Here is a 17,901-nt window from a genome sequence, read left to right as displayed (position 1 = left end):
GATTCTGTCTCAGGGTCAAGGTATGGGCCAGGGCCATAGTCATCTTGAGGTATGAGATTACTTTTTTTTTTATTTTATTAAAAAAATTTTTTTAATGTTTATTTATTTTTGAGGGGTGAGGGACAGGGGGAGAGGGAGACACAGAATCCAAAGCAGGCTCCAGGCCCTGAGCTGTCGGCACAGAGGCCAGTGTGGGGCTCGAACTCAGAAACCATGAGATCACGACCTGAGCTGAAGTTGGAAGCTTACCTGACTGAGCCACCCAGGCGCTCGTGGAGGATCCACTTTTGGGATTACTTCACATGGCTGTGGGCGGGAGGCTTCTGTTCTTTTCCATGGGGTCTCTCCACAGTGCTCTTTTGCAACATGGCGGGCAGCTTGCCTCAGAGCGAGTGATCCAAGAGTCTCGAGAACCCTGCAGTGCCTTTATGACCTAGACTCCTTAGCCACATGTCATCATCTCTGCCTTGTTCTGTTCTCTAGACCCAAGTTATTAAGCCTGGTCCACACTCAAAGAGAGGGGAATTAGGCTCCACCTTTTGAAGGGAGTGAAAAAGAATTAGTGGACATACTTTAAACTGTCATAATTACCAGTATACCTGGAGCCCCTTCCTGATTGCATTTCTTTGTCTCCCATGCAGAGGTATTAGAGTTATTAGAGTTTTGGTGCACGTTTTATCTTACTGCATTAGTCAGTGTCACTATGCCAATTATTTTTGCATGTTTTTAAGCATTGTGTAAATCATATCAAATTGTGTGTGTGTGTGTGTGTGTGTGTGTGTGTGTGTGTTTGTAGCTTGCCCTTTTTTTTTTTTTTTGCCTCACATTATATCTGTGAGTTTCATCCACGTGAAAATGTAGCTGGACCTTATCCCTTTTCACTGCTGTGTGGCATTTCATTGTAGGAACATAATACACTCTATTCTTTCTCCATTGGTGGATGTTCAGATGGTTTCCAGTTTCTTGCTGCTACAGACAAGGCTGCTAGGAATACTCATGTGTGTGTCTCTATGTGGCCATGAGCTGGATTTGTCTAGAATATGTAGCAAGGACTGGAATTGCCACAGGATAGAACGTATGAATCTTTACATTTTCTGGAAGTGGCCACGTTGTTTTCCCAAGTGGGCCTACTAATGAATGTTCCCACCAGTGGTGTGTGGGCTCCCCTTCCCCTTGTCCTTGATACCTCTTGGTATTATCAGATGTTTTTTAATTTTTGTCAGTCTGATGGGTGAAAGTGGCCTCTGCAGGGGGTCTTAATTTGCATTTCTCTGCCTATCAGTGAGGTTGCACCTCTTTTCATGGATTTATTTTCTTATATTGATGTATATTTATTTCATGTATTTTTTATTCTGTGAATTACTGGTTCATACCTTTTGTCCCTTTTTTGAATTTTCTTATCCATCATTTCATCCTTCATCTGATTTATGTATTGTAAACATCTTTTCCCATTTCTGCGTACCAACAAAATGTGGGAGCTAAGAGCATGGGTTCTTGGGCCACGCTGCCAGGATGAAGTTCCAGCTGCAGAATTTCTTGTGTGGCCTTAGGCACACCACTTAATAACTTTTGTGTGCCTTTTGTGTACAGATGAGTTTCCTCATCTGTAAAATGGGGGTGATTAAAAGATTCACATCTGTGAAACAGTTAGTGCCTGTTTCAGGAAGCATGGTATGGGCCAAATAAACCCGGATGTGCCCTGCATGGTCATGCCAGACCACGTACATGCATCATCACCTTGCCCAGAGCTTTCTCAAGCACTGTGTCCTCATTTGATAAGATTGGCAGGCAGTGCTTCTCTCTGGCTCTCAGCCGTCTGGATGACCCTCCCTTCAGCATCCCTGAGCTGCTTGAATAGAACACGAAATCCCAGCCTCCCTCCAGGGGACGTGGGGGAATTGGAAGGCAGCAGACTCCTTGCAGCAAAAATAGAAGCCTCATTTGCCTAGGAGAGAATAATAATGAGGAGAGCCCGGCAGATGCAGGCTTGGAAGGCGCCTCTGAACCCTCCCCTGCATCTCTTGGGTCTGTGCAGACCTGCCTGAACCCTCCCTGCCAGCCCTCCCTTTGCCCTTCACCCTTGTCTCTTACGGCACCACTTTTGGCTGTCACATGGACAGCCTTGGCACTGCGTTCTGGTTTTCATACCTCAGGGTTGCACTTTTCTCTCATTCCACAAAGCCAGGCAAGAACTCCAAACACAGGACTCTGTTTAATACCAAGAATCATCAGAGAAACAGGTCAGATGTTACAGGGTAAATCTGGGAGCCCTGGGAGCCATGTGTCTGTCCATGGAATGCCGTCAGCTGCTCAAGGGCAGATCTATTGAGATTAAAACATGGTTGGATCTGGTCACCTTTAGTTTCAACCCCAACATGAATAAATTAGATCAATACTGATGTAAGGAACTCTCAGGTTTATTTGGTAGAGCCTCAGAGGATTTTACATAAAAGCAAATGTGGGAAAAGTAAGTTAGCGATATTGGATGTTAGAGCCAGTTTTGGCTTAGAGCAAATTTCTAGGTTTTGAAACGGATCGAAATAATCCATGTCTGTACCCCCAACTCTGCCGTCGGGGTGGCCTCATGGGCCCCACGGAGAGGAAACAAATAATCACCTTGAAAGAACAGTCCCTATTGTGGAAACTAATCACGTATAGAGAGTCTCTGTGTTGGAATCTGGAGCAGGGAATGAGGATCTTCCCAAACCAAGGAATCTGGTGGTAGAATGTGGCTCATTCTCCGTGGCCTGTCACCTCCAGACTGAAAGATAAGCTTACATGAATGGAGAGTTTTGGCCATTTCGTTGGTAGCAATTTGTAGGTGACTCCTAATAATTAATTCTTTTTTTTAAATTTTTTTTAACGTTTATTTATTTTTGAGACAGAGCATGAACAGGGGAGGGGCAGAGAGAGAGGGAGACACAGAATCTGAAACAGGCTCCAGGCTCTGAGCGGTCAGCACAGAGCCCGACGTGGGGCTCGAACTCACGGACCGTGAGATCGTGACCTGAGCCGAAGTCGGACACTTAACCGACTGAGCCACCCAGGTGCCCCAATAATTAATTCTTTTTAATAGCATTTTTAGAAGCCACCTTCTCAGATGAAACCATTGTTGTTTAAAACTTCAAGACCTTTGAAGACAGAGTTTTAAATCCAGTTTGTTCCCAAAACATTTGCTCAAACGAGAATCTCAAGGTTTGAGCTCTTTATTCTAAAGATGCAGCTTCCTGCCCAGGAGAAAAATAATACATGCTGGTGTTTATAAATGGAGTTAGTAGCATTTGAAGACTTTACCTTGCAGCTAGTAGGGGGCTCAGTTATTCAGAATTTTGAGATTTTTATTTGTAAACAGTCTATTCATGTCCACTCAAGCTGGAAAATCCTCCAACCTTACCGTCACTGCCCACCCCCTCCCCCTCCCAGCCCCCTTCCCACCATAACCTGGGCTACATCCTTTTGTTATCTGGCTCTGAGGACCTGGAGCCCCTCTCTGAGCCCAGCTCCTGTGTTCTCACTGTAATTGGTCTGGGGCCAGTACTTGAAATGGTTCCTTAGGGACCTCTTACTTTCCCTTGGAAGGACCCTGCTGTGCCCAACTTAGCACTGTCCCTGTGTGTCCTTCTCATCAGGAAGTGGCAGACCCCCCTTGCCCCAGCCTCACATTAAACCTGGGGAGCATCCTCACCCCCACAAAGTCCTATTCTGTGGTTCCAGCCATACCTGTGGGGATGCTGGGCTGTCTCATGCCGCATCCCCCTCAGGGCAGCTTGGGGGAGCTACAGTCCCAGGTCCCAGGAGGCCTCCTCACTCAGCAGCTTATCTGCCAGATGCTGACCTCTGCCAGCTGCCTGTTCCACTCTGTGAGACAGCCCAGTGCAGATGAGCCCCATGGTCACCTGGGCTGGCCCATGAAGGCCACGTGCTCTCTGTTATGCAGAGGTGTTGACAGTCCCATGGAATACCTGGCTTTGCAGCCACTGGGCTGGTACTAAAAAGAGCTACACTCAAGCTGGCTACAGTGTGCAGCTGGTGCACTCTGCCTGTGATACACCCTGACCCTTCCCCTATCATTCTGGCCACTGTGCTCTGTGCAGACCCTTCCCAGCCCTCTCCCAGGTCCTCTGCTCACTGTGACCACAGTCTTCCATCAGCATGTATTTCGTTGAATCTGGGTTATTATTGCTCATCAAATTCTACTTGTTCTACAACCCAACCCCAACATACCATAAGATCCCCAAACCCGCGTACCCAGGGCCCAGACTCTTGCAAAGCGCCGGGTTGCCTCTTTGGTTCAAGGAACTGTAGGTGTAGCTCTCAGGTCTGCTGGAGGAAGAAATGCTACTATGACAGTGGGGTGATGATACTGCTGTGCAGGTCCCCGGCCAGTTTGTAAGGCTCTAAGATCAACCTTCCTGCCTCTGTGCTGGACACATCCACCTCTGTCCGCCTCTGAGCCAGGCATCCTCCCAGGACACCTTCCAAGTCTGAGAGTCCACGAAACTGTGAGTGTTGCCTTAACTTTGACAAGGAAGTGCTTATACAGATTGGTTGTGACACCTGCTTCCCCCAGCACAGCATCGGCCTGTGTGTTCCAGGACTAGCATCTCCTGCTTTGGGTGGAGGCTAGCACGTGCTGCTCTATCCAGGCTCATCGAGGTTCTCTTAAGTAGCTTCCTGTCTCGGGCCTCCTCCCCAACCACCTGAGTCACTAAGGAGCCCTGAGGATGGTTTGTGGATTTGGGGCCTCCCATCGCCTCCCCTGACATAATATCAAAGGCAATCATCAAATTTATGAACTGTCCACTCTAGGCAATATTTAGGATTTCTGTTTACCTCCTGAGTGTCTGAAAACGTGGCTTTTCAAAGGCTCTGTTTGATCAGAGATACAATTGATTGCCAGGAATGTGATGCTGCATAATAGAGAACCCACAATGGCAGGTTGCAGTGGGCATCCTGGGAGAAAGTTAATTAATCCTGAAACCAAATACCAACTGCCTCAGCAACAGCAGTCATAAGAGAGCCGAGCCTTGTGGTATTTGAAGTCAGGCTGCTGGAGGGCTCTTTATTGGAAGTATTCTCTGTGCCTGAATTCTGCTGTGGATTCAGTGCCTCAGGCCAGGGCCTGCCTTTCCTTCTGTACTTGGTTCCAAGGTCTGGGGTCTCTGGACCCTGGAGAATCCAGTTGTCAGCATGCAGACAGAAAGAGCCTTCATGGCATCTCCCAGGCTCCTGTGGCTTTGTATTTCACATCTCCCCTGGGAAGCTGGAATACATGATAACCTCCCCCTCTCCCCCTCCCCCCACCCACCTGAAATAACTTGTGGGTGGGCCAACAACTTGGAAAGTGGAGTGTTTAAATCTTACAGGGAGACCTGTGTACTTCATTTCCACCCTGAGGCTTGCTAAGAAGTAGGAGATGATTCCAAAAATGATTGTGCATTGCCTGAAGAAGAGCAGACTCTCAGATTTCTGTCTGATCACAAACGGCCAAGATGAACAGGGGAAGTAACCTGGCCCTCAATGCCTCCAGAGAGGCTAGAAAAGAGGATGGGATGTGTGTTTGGCCAAACATGGCTGAGAAGAAAAGCGTGGCTGTTCCGAACTTGTAGGTGACCCTTTGTGTTCATTCCAGCTGCTGGAATGGAGCAGGCCCTCCCTGGATGTGCCTGGCCAGGTGAGGGACTCAGAGCCAGCAGGGACCAGCTGACCCCCAAGGACCTTCCCAGGTCTCGGTGCTTGTGACTTTGTTGGTTTTTTTAAGGTAAACTGTCTGTCCAGAGACACAGTTCACCAAAATAACACAACCCTGCTTCAGCCAATGCAGGCAAGGGGCCCTGAGAGGACAGGGAGAGGGCACTGCTGCACGGAAGAGAAAATTCATATTTTTCTTCGGAGAAAATGGAAAGTGGTGCTGGGTCCAAGTGGTAGGTGACCTTGCTATTGAGTTAAAAAGCTGCTGGGGAAATTAGAGAAGACAGACATGAAAAGAATGTTAATGAATAGTGGTGGACCAGAGCCCGGAGCCCTGATTCCTCCACCGTCCACAAGGGGTACTTGTGTGATGCCTATAAATAGACATTTAAAAACCGATTCTAAATTGAATTAAGATGTGGGCCTGTTTCCTCCTATGGAAGAGCATTATGTAAAGTGCAGAGCTCTGCCTTTTTTCCAAGGCAGTTTGGCGATTCTGTGCCTCTGTTGGGAATCTGTGTGGAGCATGTGGGGGATGCTCGGGCTACCTATGAATGAGACTCTGTCCTCTTGGGAGACTTGCAGACTGAGGGCAGGCAGAGAGAGAGAAAAAGAGCGAGCGAGTGAGTGAGCTGGGGCTCCTTCCTCCAGGTGGAGCAGGGAAGCCCAGCTGAGCCTGAAGGCAGGCTCCGAGTTTCCCTGAGCTGCTTCTGGGCTGGGAGTGGCAGAAGCTGGACTTGTGGGCAGAAGGACACTTCCATAGGCCCACAGTGGCTCTGGACAATGCAGGTAGCTGTAGACCTCTGAGAGGGGAGGGGAGGACACCGTGGACATGTGGGGAGAATTCCAGCCTGTGCTAGTAGACCAAGGCTTCTAGGCTCTTCCATGCAGCCCTCTTGATCAAAACTGCTAGAGTGGTGGATTCTGGGAGAGGACCAAGGTCTTTCTCACTGACCTGCTTGGGTTCACAGAGCCAACTTGTAGCAGAGTGCAGAATGGAGGCCCTGTCTTACGACCACCAGTGAAGTGTTCTTGCCTCTGGACATAGCATTTAGTATGTGCTCTGACCCTGAAGTCACCTCTTTTTGGAAGTCCTGGGATGGTGGGATTTGGGGGTAAAAAAGGAAATACCGTTTGATGGTAATGTATTCCCAGGCAGCGTTTTGGGGGCTTTGTTACGCTTTCCCAGCCATGTTTAAGATTGAACTTATTGTCTACTTTTGCACATGATGAAGCTGAGGCCGACAATGTAAGGGGATTTGAAAGGCGACCGAAGGGGTGCCTGGGTGGCTCTGTTAGTTGAGCATCTGACTCTTGGTTTCTGCTCAGGTCATGGTCTCACAGTTCTTGGGATGCAGCCATGCTGTCAGCACAGAGCCTGCTTGGGATTCTCTCTGCCTTTCTCTCTGTCCCGTCCCTGCTTTCACTCATGCTCTCTCTCTCTCTGTCAAAAGAAATAAATAAACTTAAAAAAAAAGGCAGCAGAAAGCACCATACCCTTTGGAAGAATTTGAACAACTGTGTGAATGTCAAGTTCCCTCTGAGCAGAGACCAGCAGATTACAGATATACAAATGGCTTGGCCAAAAGGGAGGTACCTGCGGCCTTCTAAGGGATAGCTAGTCATTTTTAAAAATGTCTGAACTAGAGGCATCTGCAGTGGGCCAGTTTGGGGTGGCAGGGAACTCCCCCAAATTCCCTAATTAAAACCCACTCCTAGAAATGTCTGTCTAGGGAAATGAGAATGACTGTCAGTTTTCATTAAAAAAGTGTCAACCCTGGTTCCAGGTTAGACCTTTGTGATAAAGTAGAAGCCAGTGTCTGCCTGTGCCAATAGCAAGACCATATTACCTTCCCCCCTAGGAATGATGTCATCCCCTGTGACTTCAGGACCAGACTGAAGGTGAACTGTCCAGCCAGCACAGCTATTCATGAAATGCTATGCTCTTGGACCTTCTGTTCCCAGCAGACAAGGACCCGGGGAAGAGGCTGCCATTGCTGTGGTTTTGAAAGGAACAAAGACGTTCCTTTATAACGCATTTTGTCTTTAGCCAAATTGGAGGGAGAAGAGGAATTAAAAAAAAAAATTAATTCCAGTATGGTTAACATACAGTATTGGGAAAAGAGGAATTTTGATTTGATATATAAGACCAATAAATCCCCCTCCTCTTGCACCATCCTGGGCTTCCAGCTTCTCTGGGTTGTCTGCTGCCCCTACCTTGAATTCCTGATCTAACCCAGGGCCTTGCCTTGAGCCCTTGAACCTATTAGACTTTCTCTTCAGCTTTCATTTGCAAAGCTGTCTGTCCAAGAGGAGTGTGAAACCTGATGGCCTGTTTTCTGTTCTCTTTTTGACACCCCGTTGCCCATGAGGAGGGGTGGGCTGTGAATCTGGGCAGAGGAAATGAGCAGTGGCCCGCTTTCCTTTCTCTTTCTTTTAATCTGTCTTCATCTCCCCAGCCCCCACAGGCACACCTACCTCCCTCTGAAAGTGTCCCAGAATACCGGTTCTGCACACTAGTGGGGTCAAGCTTTGTTGTGGGGAAATACATATTCATGAGGGCTTTGAGGAGCTTCATTAAAATGCGGAGGCCTCTTCTTCCAGAGTGATACACAAGCCATTGCTTTATTTGCCCAACATGATGCTCTTAAGACAATAATTATGTGAGGAATGGCTAAAGAAACATTTTAATTATTTGTTTCTGGTCATTTGTGATGGTCTCATTAGAATGAGAACCGGTTCACTTTTACAGGTAATTCAAAACCTCTCACTCGTTCAGATGTCTATACTTGCAGGAGCGCTATGTGATCACCCGTATCTTTTCTGAAACCCAAGTAATTTCCTCTATTTCCTTCTGTTTTATTGCAGAAAGATTTCATCACCAGGAGGTTTTGGGGGACATTACCAACCCACTTGTTTTCGGTAAGAAATATGAGGTCGCCTTGCATGGAGTGCGGTTTTGCTTCTGACATGTGTGAAATGGAATTATTTTCCTCGAGGGATGCCACACTTCAGGTGGATCTGGGCATCTGCCACGGTTCTTTATTTCCTGGGATGCTGGGATATGTAATTCAGTGCGAGCCTCCACACAGGGAGTCTGAGGCTGGGGCTTGATTCACAGCCAAGGAGCCCGTGAGCACTGGGCTCACTGCAGAGTGCTTATATTGCCTAGAATGGACGTCTTTCCCTGTCACCCCTGAGACAGCAGTATCACAACCTCCCCCCATCCCCTCCTCACTATACTAGTGCTTCTGAAAACTGTAGTCCAAACCAGCTTCAGTCATTTATTTGTGAAACTCTTATCTAGATTCCTATTTATATCAAAAATCAATGTATATCACCAACAATAAACGCCATTTGCAACCTTTCACTATCAAACTTGGGCGACATTGTGTCTAATTAGAAGTGCACCACTGTGAAATATCAGGACGCCGAGAGGAAGACTCTAACTTTGATCCGAAAGAGCCCTCCTAATCTTCTCAGGGATGAGGGATGGCTCCGTGTTGCTGTTGCCCTGTGGGTGAAGCTATTCTGCGGCCCTGATCCCCCTGACCCACGGTCAGCCCTTGGCTTGCTCTTGCCCCGTAGGACCTGTAGCAGCAGATTTGCATAGGTCTTTGTAGCCCCAGTGCCAGCTGGCTGCCTGGTAGAGGGGACACTTGTAGGAGATTTGTTCTGACTAAAGATGAGTAGGTGTTCTTTTTCCTGGACCAAAGATACCCTAGTGGCTGGGTTGTGGAGAAGCTGGTGTATGGGTTGGGGTATGTTTGGAGAGCAGGGTGGAGAGGAGACTGTTGTTGGAGGTTAGGCAGCTGGGGACCAGGAATTGTCTCTGTGTCTTGATGCCAGAGCAGGTCTGAGCTTCTGATGGATTCCGTGGGTTCTTATGCATCCATGGGCTTGGATAGGGCAGCACTGGTCAGCAGTCCAGAGTGTCATATGGAGGGAAGTAGTGGCTTGGGGACTTCCAAATGAGAGAAGTAATTTGGGATTTCCCAGTGGGGAAGTTCTGTGCCAATCTGAGGATAAAGACGAAGATCAGAGGGGGCAGAATTGGGATACCAGAGCCTCAAGACCGGGTCCCAAACCACTGTTTTGCCTCTGGGGCAGTAGGAAGACACAAGGCCTGCTGTTTGGAGCTACTGAAAGAGCCTTCTTTTGTAAGTCAAGGCAGCTGCCTTTATTTTACTTGCTAATCCAGCCTCTATCCTACATTAGGTAACTCCCCATAAGCACTGTGCTATTCATGGGCAGGAATTCACCTCACATTGTATTGGGGATTTTTCTTGTCACACATGTCCTGGCTGGATTGTGTGGTCACTTTGGGGGTAGGGAGGGTGGCACATTCATAAGGCATTTAAGAGTTAGAATAATCAGCCCCTCTCCAAGGAAGTAGAGGGGGAAATGTTGCAGGAACTGCATGACTTGTAACGCATTTGGGCATAAGAATAAATGAGTATTTTTCTAACTTTTCCTTAATTGTCAGTCTTTAATGTTTATGAATTTACTTCTATGCTCTCAACGAGGCCTTTTCAATCTCGTTTGCTTTTTTTAAAAATGTTTATTTGTTTTATTTTGAGAGAGGGAGGGAGGGAGGGAGGGGGGAGAGAGAGAGAGAGAGAGAGAGAGAGAGAGAGAGAGAGAGAGAATGTGAGCAGGGGAGGGGTAGAGAGAGGGAGGGAGAGAGAGGAAATCCTAAGCAGGCCCTGCCACTAGCACAGAGTCTGATGAAGGGCTCGAACTAATGAACCACAAGATCATGACCTGATCCAAAATCAAGAGTCAGATGCTTAACCGACTAAGTCGCCCAGGCACCCCCTGTTTGATTTTCTGTTTAGACTAATTTTTTTGGTTATTTATTTATTTTTGAGAGAGAGGGAGGGGGAGAGAGAACGAGCAGGGGAGGGACAGAGAGAGGAGAGAATCCCAAGCAGGCTCCACACTACCAGCACAGAGCCAGATGCAGGGCTCTAACCCACAAACCGTCAGATCATGACCTGAGCCCAAATCAAGAATCAGCCCAAATCAAGAGTCAGATGCTTAACTGACTGAGCCATCCCATATAGATTTCTCAGCTACCCTTAGCTATGAAAATACTGAAGAATTTTAGGGGATACTGGGAAGGGAGGAGATTTTTTTGCAATTGGCAGCAAGGGTAGCTTGTGAAGAGAGATGTTCTTATGGGGAATGGGTCTCACAAATTGTGGTGACATTCCGATCTTCTGGGAGCCCAGGGTCAACCAGCCAGTGCAGTCCATCCAGCCTCTCAGAACTGTCCAGCGTGAAATTGGCCTCTTGAAGTTTTATCTAAATGAAACTGGGGCTGTCGTTGCTTTTTGATGGAACCGCAGGGCAATTCTGTTTGTGCCTCTAAGGTATAAGGCATTTTTTTCTTTTGAGCCCAAAAAAGACCTAGTGGGATTTTTACGTATCCTGAAAGACTATTAGAGTATCAAAGTCAGCTGCAATAGACAAGACGTCTCACTCTCTTTCCGATTGTGCTCGCTCATCTGCAGTGTAATGGGACTGCCATTTAAGTGAATACACTCGTCATGATTCTTTGCAGCTTCCCTGCAGAAAAGTGTATTTCTTCTGTGAGAGAAAAGTGGCAATGAGATGGATATTTTTAAATGTCAATTATTGCTGGAATGAATCTCTGTGAGGAGAGCTGCAGAGAGAAGAGACCGGGGTTTATTTATTTTTCTACTGCAAATGAACCACTCTGTAGCATCAGAATACTAATACCCAGAGTCTATGCCTGACATCTCCTTCTAAAATAATTTGGTGAATATGCTTCTGCTTATGGTAAAAGTTGGGGGCTGTGTTCCATTTTTTTTCCCCTGGCGGGGATTAAATCCTAGGCCTCAGTATTCTATGATATCAATCCTACGGGCTGTTGATCTCTATAGTGTTTGGATTGTAATTACAGCTGACCATTGAACAACATGGGTTAGGGATGCTGACCCTCATATAGTTGAAAATCTGCATATAACTCTTGACTCCCCAGAAACAACCACTAATCACCTATTGTTGATTGAAAGTCTTACCGGTAACTTAAATATTCAATTAACACGTATGTAAATTTTTTTTATGTTGTATGTATTATATACTGTATTCTTATAATAAGCTAGATAAAAGAAAATGTTAAGAAAATCGTGAGAGAAAGTACACTTACAGTACTGTCGTATTTATGAAAAAAATAATCTGCCTAAAAGTAGAACTGTGCAGTTCAAACTCATGTTGTTCAAGGACCAATTGTATATAAATTTAGTGATTTCCTGAAGGAATGGTGGAAAGATTAATAAGGTGTGTTTAAATCATGGGCAGTCTCAGAAAATATGTTAAGTTAGAAGATGTTGCATTCGCAAAAATTTTTACGATTTTTGGTAATGTCAGCATGCTCTTGCCCAAGTGTAAACACATAAAATGCTGTGTAAAAGCTGACCAAGAATTATTTTAAAATACAAGATCCAGGGGGGAGCCTGGATGGCTCAATCGATTAAGCATCTGACTCTTGATCTTGGCTCAGATCATGATCTTATTGTTTGTGGGTTCGAGCCCTGCATCAGGCACTGCACTGACAGTGCAGAGCCTACTTGGGATTCTCTCCCTCTCTCTCTCTCTGCCCCTCTCCTGCTTGTGCTTGCTCGCTTGCTGTGTCTTTCTCTTAAATAAATAAACACACATTAAAAAAATTATAAGATCCAAAGAAAGGCAGTGAAATTCCCAGCTACTAGACATTAAAAGAAAACACAAAACTGGAATGTTAAGGGGAAGCTGGCATAAAGGTGGGGCAGTGAGGTTCCGATAGAAGGTTGCAATTAAGATTGTGTGATATTTGTGGGATGAGTGGGACAGGATGGTGAGCCTAATAACAAACTCTCACATGTACAGGAACACAGGAGGTGGCAGAGATATATTATTGACAAGGTGGGAAGTGATGCAGGACAACTGGTTGTCCACATGGGAGAAGCTAAAATGGTATCCCTACCTCACAGCATACACACAAATAAATGCCAGTAGAATTAATGACTATGAAGGGCAAGATGTTAAATTGTATACAAGAGATTTTTTATATGTCCCTGAGGTAGGAAAAGGTAAGACATACACACAGGCACAGAAAAGATCAGTTAATTAAACAGCAATGTTAGCAGCTTCTTTAAGAGCAGGGATATAAAGGTTTAGGGGGGCCTGGGTGGCTCAGTCAGTTGAGTGTCTGACTTTGGCTCAGGTCATGATCTTGTGGTTCATGGGTTTGAGCCCTGTATCGAGCTCTGTGCTGACAGCTTGGAGCCTGAAGCCTGCTTTGGATTCTGTTTCTCCCTCTCTCTCTGCCCCTCCCCTGCTCTTTGTCTGTCTGTCTCTCTCTCTCAAGAATAAAAAACATTAAATTTTTTTTAAAGGCTTAAAACAAACTATCACCTGGAATAAATATCTGAGATGTATTTACTGTAAGGGATTAGCATTCTGTCTGTATAATAAGGAACTCTTCCAAATCAATTAGAAAAAGACAATGTAATTGAAAAAAATGAGCAACTGATATGAAGAAGAAGGGGGTGGGATGATAACGTTGGGGATGCCTAAATGGTGTGTTCATGGATGTTTGTCACGTTACTCTGTACACTCATTTTTGTGTATTTGAGAAAGTTGATAAAAGAATAGGTTCTAATGCACAACTCACTGTAGACCCACACAAACCTCTCTGCTCTTGTGTCTGTCTGGCAGGGCAATCTTGCTCCTATGTACTAGCTAATCCTCTGACTCGACTGGAACTGCTGACTTCTTAGGCTCCCCTTCTTATGGGTAGTTCTGCATCCGTCTTGTCATTGAAATGGTTAGGGTTTCTTTCTTTCTTTTTTTTCTTCCTAGCTTTATTGAAGTGTAACTGGTAAACAAAGTGCACATATTTCATGTATACAGTTTAGGGAGTTTGGACATATACATACATTCATGTTACTGTCACCACGACTTACTCATTACCTCCAAAAATTTCCTTGTGTCCCTTTGTGTTTTGTTTGTTTTATAGGAAGAACACCTAACATGAGATGTACCTTCTTAAAAAATTTTTTTGAGTACATAATACCTCGCTTAACTATAGGCATTATGTTTCATGGCAGTTCTCTAGAACTTACTCGTCTTGCGTAACTGAAACTTTCTACCCATTGAACAGCTTCCCATTTCGCCCTCCCCTCTGCCCCTGGCAACCACCCTTCTAGTGTCTACTTCTATACCTTTGAGGACTTTACATGTAAGAGGAATCACGCAATATTTGTTCTTCCGTGACTGCCTTATTTCACTTAGCATAATGTCCTCCAGGTCCACCTGTGTTATTGCAAATGGCAGGATTTCCTTTGTTTTAAAACCTGGATAATACTCCACTGTATGTATATATCTCACTTTCTTTATCTGTTCATCTGTTGATGAACATTTGGTTTGTTTCTGTGTCTTGGCTGAATGAGCCAGGCTTTGCACACTTATCTGCCCTGTTGTTTCAACAGCAATGTTCCCATAGGTTTTTTTGTTTTTGTTTTTCTCTGTGTGGCTGATCCCTCTTCCATGGGCTTCTCCCCATCTTGATAGACGAGGCTCAAGGGCCACCCTTTTTGGGGCCTTCATCGGACACTTAAGCCCCAGGTGAGCCTGTTCTGTGCTCTCCTGCCTCACTGCCGATCTCTCCATGGACTTGCATGCCTGCTTCTTCTGCATCCTTCAAATGTCCATCCCAGTTACCTCATGGATAGTAGATGCTCCAGAAGGCTGTGCTCACTGTGTAGCTCTAGTTTCTTAAACTTCCAGAAGCTCATTGACCTCATCTGTAAGTGGGGACTTGTGGTTTTCGGGGCTACTTGTGAGAATGAACCACATCATGGATGGAGAGTGCATGGCATGTAATTGCTGCCCAATATTATTGGTGTCCTTCCCCGGAGGAAGCAAGGAGAGGATCTGAGGCTGGCCATTATGATTTGCTTTCAGGCTTGGTATGTGTGTTTTCAAATACTTGAAAATACCTGCTCTGACACCTAACTTTCTTTTTCTTAAAGTTGCAACGTGTTAAGAGAGAAAACATTTCATCAACACCTTTTTTAAAGGATGAAAAACGTGTTAAGAAAATAGCAGTATGAGCTGCTACTAGGTTGAGCTCCACATAATTAGTGTGATTAAATTGAAGGAAGTTAGCCATTACTGTATGTAACTTTTTATTCATGATATTCAGATCTAATTAATTATACCAAGTTCTAATTAATTACATGAGTGTGTAAGCTGGCATTCTCAAACTGTGTTTGGTGGAGTCCCAGGAGATGTTCCTGAAAATAGTAATCCGCATTCAGATCAGGCTGGGACACGCTGTCTGTACTGCCTCCTCTTGGAGAGTCCCAGAGCACCATATTAAAGACCTTTTGAAGTCCTGCAAGAAAGCTGCTTATTTAATTCTATTTAACTCCTCATTTTCCAAACTGATTTTGACTACAGGTGCTTCTAGATACATAAGAAAATGCTAACTGAAGTCAGAACAGTTCTTATGCCATAGCTTGTGCTCGGACTGGTTGATAAGCAACATATATGTTGATGAGGACATTCCTTAAGTCTTCCAGGGTAGCACTGCTGGGGTCTGTATTGTGGCAGACCATACTGCCAAGAGTTTTTCTTTCAGAGTCCAGGGCTGGTACAGATTAATCTCTTTTCATGGGTGTATCACTTAATTTCCTTTGGTCAATCTGCAGGGGAAAATGGTAGTGACTTGCCGACCCTTCAGGGTGGCTGTCAAGGTGAGAGTACTTAGAAGTGGCCTCCTTCACTCCTGGCCTGTGAAGGGCTCCTGTAGTGGTTACCAGTTTTGGCAGAGACCCTCATTTACAAAGGAGGCCATGTTACTGAGCACGTCCTGGCCTCAGGGTCAGAGAGAGAGAACCACTCACCTCCTGGCAAGGTCTTTGTCGGAGGTTTGAAAGGGGACAACTGCCCTCCATTTTGTTTCCCAGCCACTTCAGGGAAGTGTAGAGTGTTGTGATGTAGAATGTAGAGTGTTAGAGGAGATGATTTTGGGGAGAGGTGACTCATCAGTCCTGTAGGTTATGCAGGAGGAGTGAGGTTTAACCTTTCATCTTGAGGGGGGAGTATACATTTCTCGGCGGGGGGGAGAGACAGACAGACACACAGACAGACACAGAGAAAGAGGAAGGTGGAGCATTCCAGGCAAACAGAAGTATGTGTATGATTCAAGCATGGAGACATGAAGTGACATGACAGGCCCTAGGGGATGTAGTTGACCTTGAACAACGTGGGGGTTAGGGGCACTGACCCCCCACTCCCCCCACACCATGCAGTCAAAAATCTGTGTATAGCTTTTGACTCACCAAAAACTTAACTACTAATAAATAGCCTACTGTTGACTGGAAGCCTTACTAATGACATACACAACTGATGAACACATTCTGTATGTTATATGTATTATATACAACACTCTTACAGTAAAGTAAGCTAGAGAAAAGAAACTGTTATTAAGAAAAGCATAAGGAAGAAGTACATTTATAGTATTGCACTGCATTTGCTGAAGTAATCTACACCTCAGTGGACCCTAGCAGTTCAAACCCATGTTGTTCAATGGCCAGCCGCAGTTGGCTTGACAGAGTAGACAGAAGATGCAGTAGGAGGGGCCAGACTGTCCTGTTCACATGGCCATAGAGAAGCCTAACAGGGCTGACACCATAGGTGACTGTGGAAGGCAGGCAGAGGGGGTGAAGGCCCAGGTGCTGGAGGCTCCTCACATGGTTCCTGGGGAAAGATGCTATGTCCTGAGTAAAGGCTGGTAGAGTGTGGAGGCAAGGACTGAGGTGACAGATACCAAGGAGGAAGAAGTAGCAGAGCCATGTGGAGGGAGCAGGAGTTGGGAACTCGGAGAGAAGACCATATTTGAGGTGGAAATAGAATTATTGAATTCCTACTTCATGAAGGGCCAAGGAGCTTTTGAGGGGGTGGGGGTGGGGCTGGGGAGTCAGTCTCTTAGGCCAGGCTGGCTGAGGCTGTGGGTGGGGGTGACCTCCACGGGGAGTGAAGGAGCCTGAGGAGAATGGCCAGAAAGTGGGTGGAAACCAGGAAGGAAGGGGGCTGAGGATTTTCATCGGCTGGGAGACCAAATAGGATTTTTAAAAGGCAGAGAATGTGGCTGTGGGATTTTTCTTTTTCATGAGCACAGACTAAGAAGGGGAGAAGAGAAGGGGGTGGGAACAGAAGGGAACAAGGTATTTTTCTGTGGAGGTGGAAAATTGTTCAGTGTAGTTTATGGATGAGGAAAGAAGCGGTGCGTGTAACACACGCAGCGAGGAGGGAGAATGGAGTGGGCCTGGGTGCCAATGAAGAGAGCTTCTTGTTTCCTGGAGGGAGTGTTGGAGGAGAAGACTCTGGGCCTTTCTAGCTGTGACCTCTGTTCTCTCTGGGAGGTGGGAGTCAAGTCTGTGAAAAGCAGAAAGGAGTCACCAGGATGGAAATACATTCAGCACCTGTGTTAATCTTTTGAGCAAATATCTCCAGTAGTGGCAAGTGTACTTTGGGAGGGTGGATTTGACTCATCCTGATTTTGAAAGTCATTCCCAAAGACAACCGGCCTCCACTGTTATTTTTAGCCATGAGAAGACTGGAGTATCTCTGTGGTCTCCCCAGGTCCTGAGAAAAATGACACTCATTGGAGTGTTTGGCTTTTTGTCTATACGCAGTTTTGACAGTCCTGTTTACGGTTCTGCAGCAAAGACAGGAGAGCGAGGGTGTTGTTCCAGACTGAGAGACCTGTCAGTTGCCAAAGAAAATTAGCTCCTGTGTGTGATACCTTGAGACTCCATATCAGAAAATCCCATCAGCTTTGGGGAGCAATTAGCTTTGAGATAAATCATAACTTCCTCTCCTTTCTCAGGGCTCTGGGGGGATGGGGTCGGGTGCAAGCCAGAGTTCACAGCACCCTAGCTGCGCCCACATTCATTGCTCCCTGGGTGACTTCTTTTAGTCACCAAGTCATGAAGCCAAGGATTCCTTTAGGCTCTGAGAGGCCCTGGTTGCCTCCGTTTCTTGGTGAGGTCCTATATTTGTGCAGGGTCAGCCCCTGGATGGAAGGCACCTTGCAGATGATTTCACTTCTACCAGTGCACTCCTTTTCCCTACGCCTCAGATCCAGAGGTATGAAACAGTAGCATTCCTTTATTGAGCACAGTTGTGCACCAG

The 17,901-nt window shown here is 46.1% G+C and overlaps 1 protein-coding gene across 6 annotated transcripts in view; it reads left to right on the top strand.

Annotated features, from left to right (window-relative positions):
• APBA2 (amyloid beta precursor protein binding family A member 2) overlaps positions 1–17,901 on the top strand; it is a 265,709-nt gene that overhangs the window by 134,228 nt on the left and 113,580 nt on the right. For 5 of the 6 annotated variants that reach the window (XM_078448941.2, XM_060617852.3, XM_060617850.3 and 2 more), the window contains one exon: positions 8,560–8,613. The exons of the other annotated variant lie outside the window; for it this stretch is intronic. The gene's annotated coding sequence lies outside the window, so the exon portion shown is untranslated. The remainder of the gene's footprint in view (positions 1–8,559; positions 8,614–17,901) is intronic. 6 annotated transcript variants of the gene reach the window in all.

This window comes from Panthera onca, chromosome B3 (genome assembly GCF_046562875.1).
Source record: "Panthera onca isolate mPanOnc1 chromosome B3, mPanOnc1 haplotype 2, whole genome shotgun sequence".
In the NCBI taxonomy this organism is placed as follows: Eukaryota; Metazoa; Chordata; class Mammalia; order Carnivora; family Felidae; genus Panthera; species Panthera onca.
This window is presented reverse-complemented; position numbering and strand designations above follow the sequence as displayed.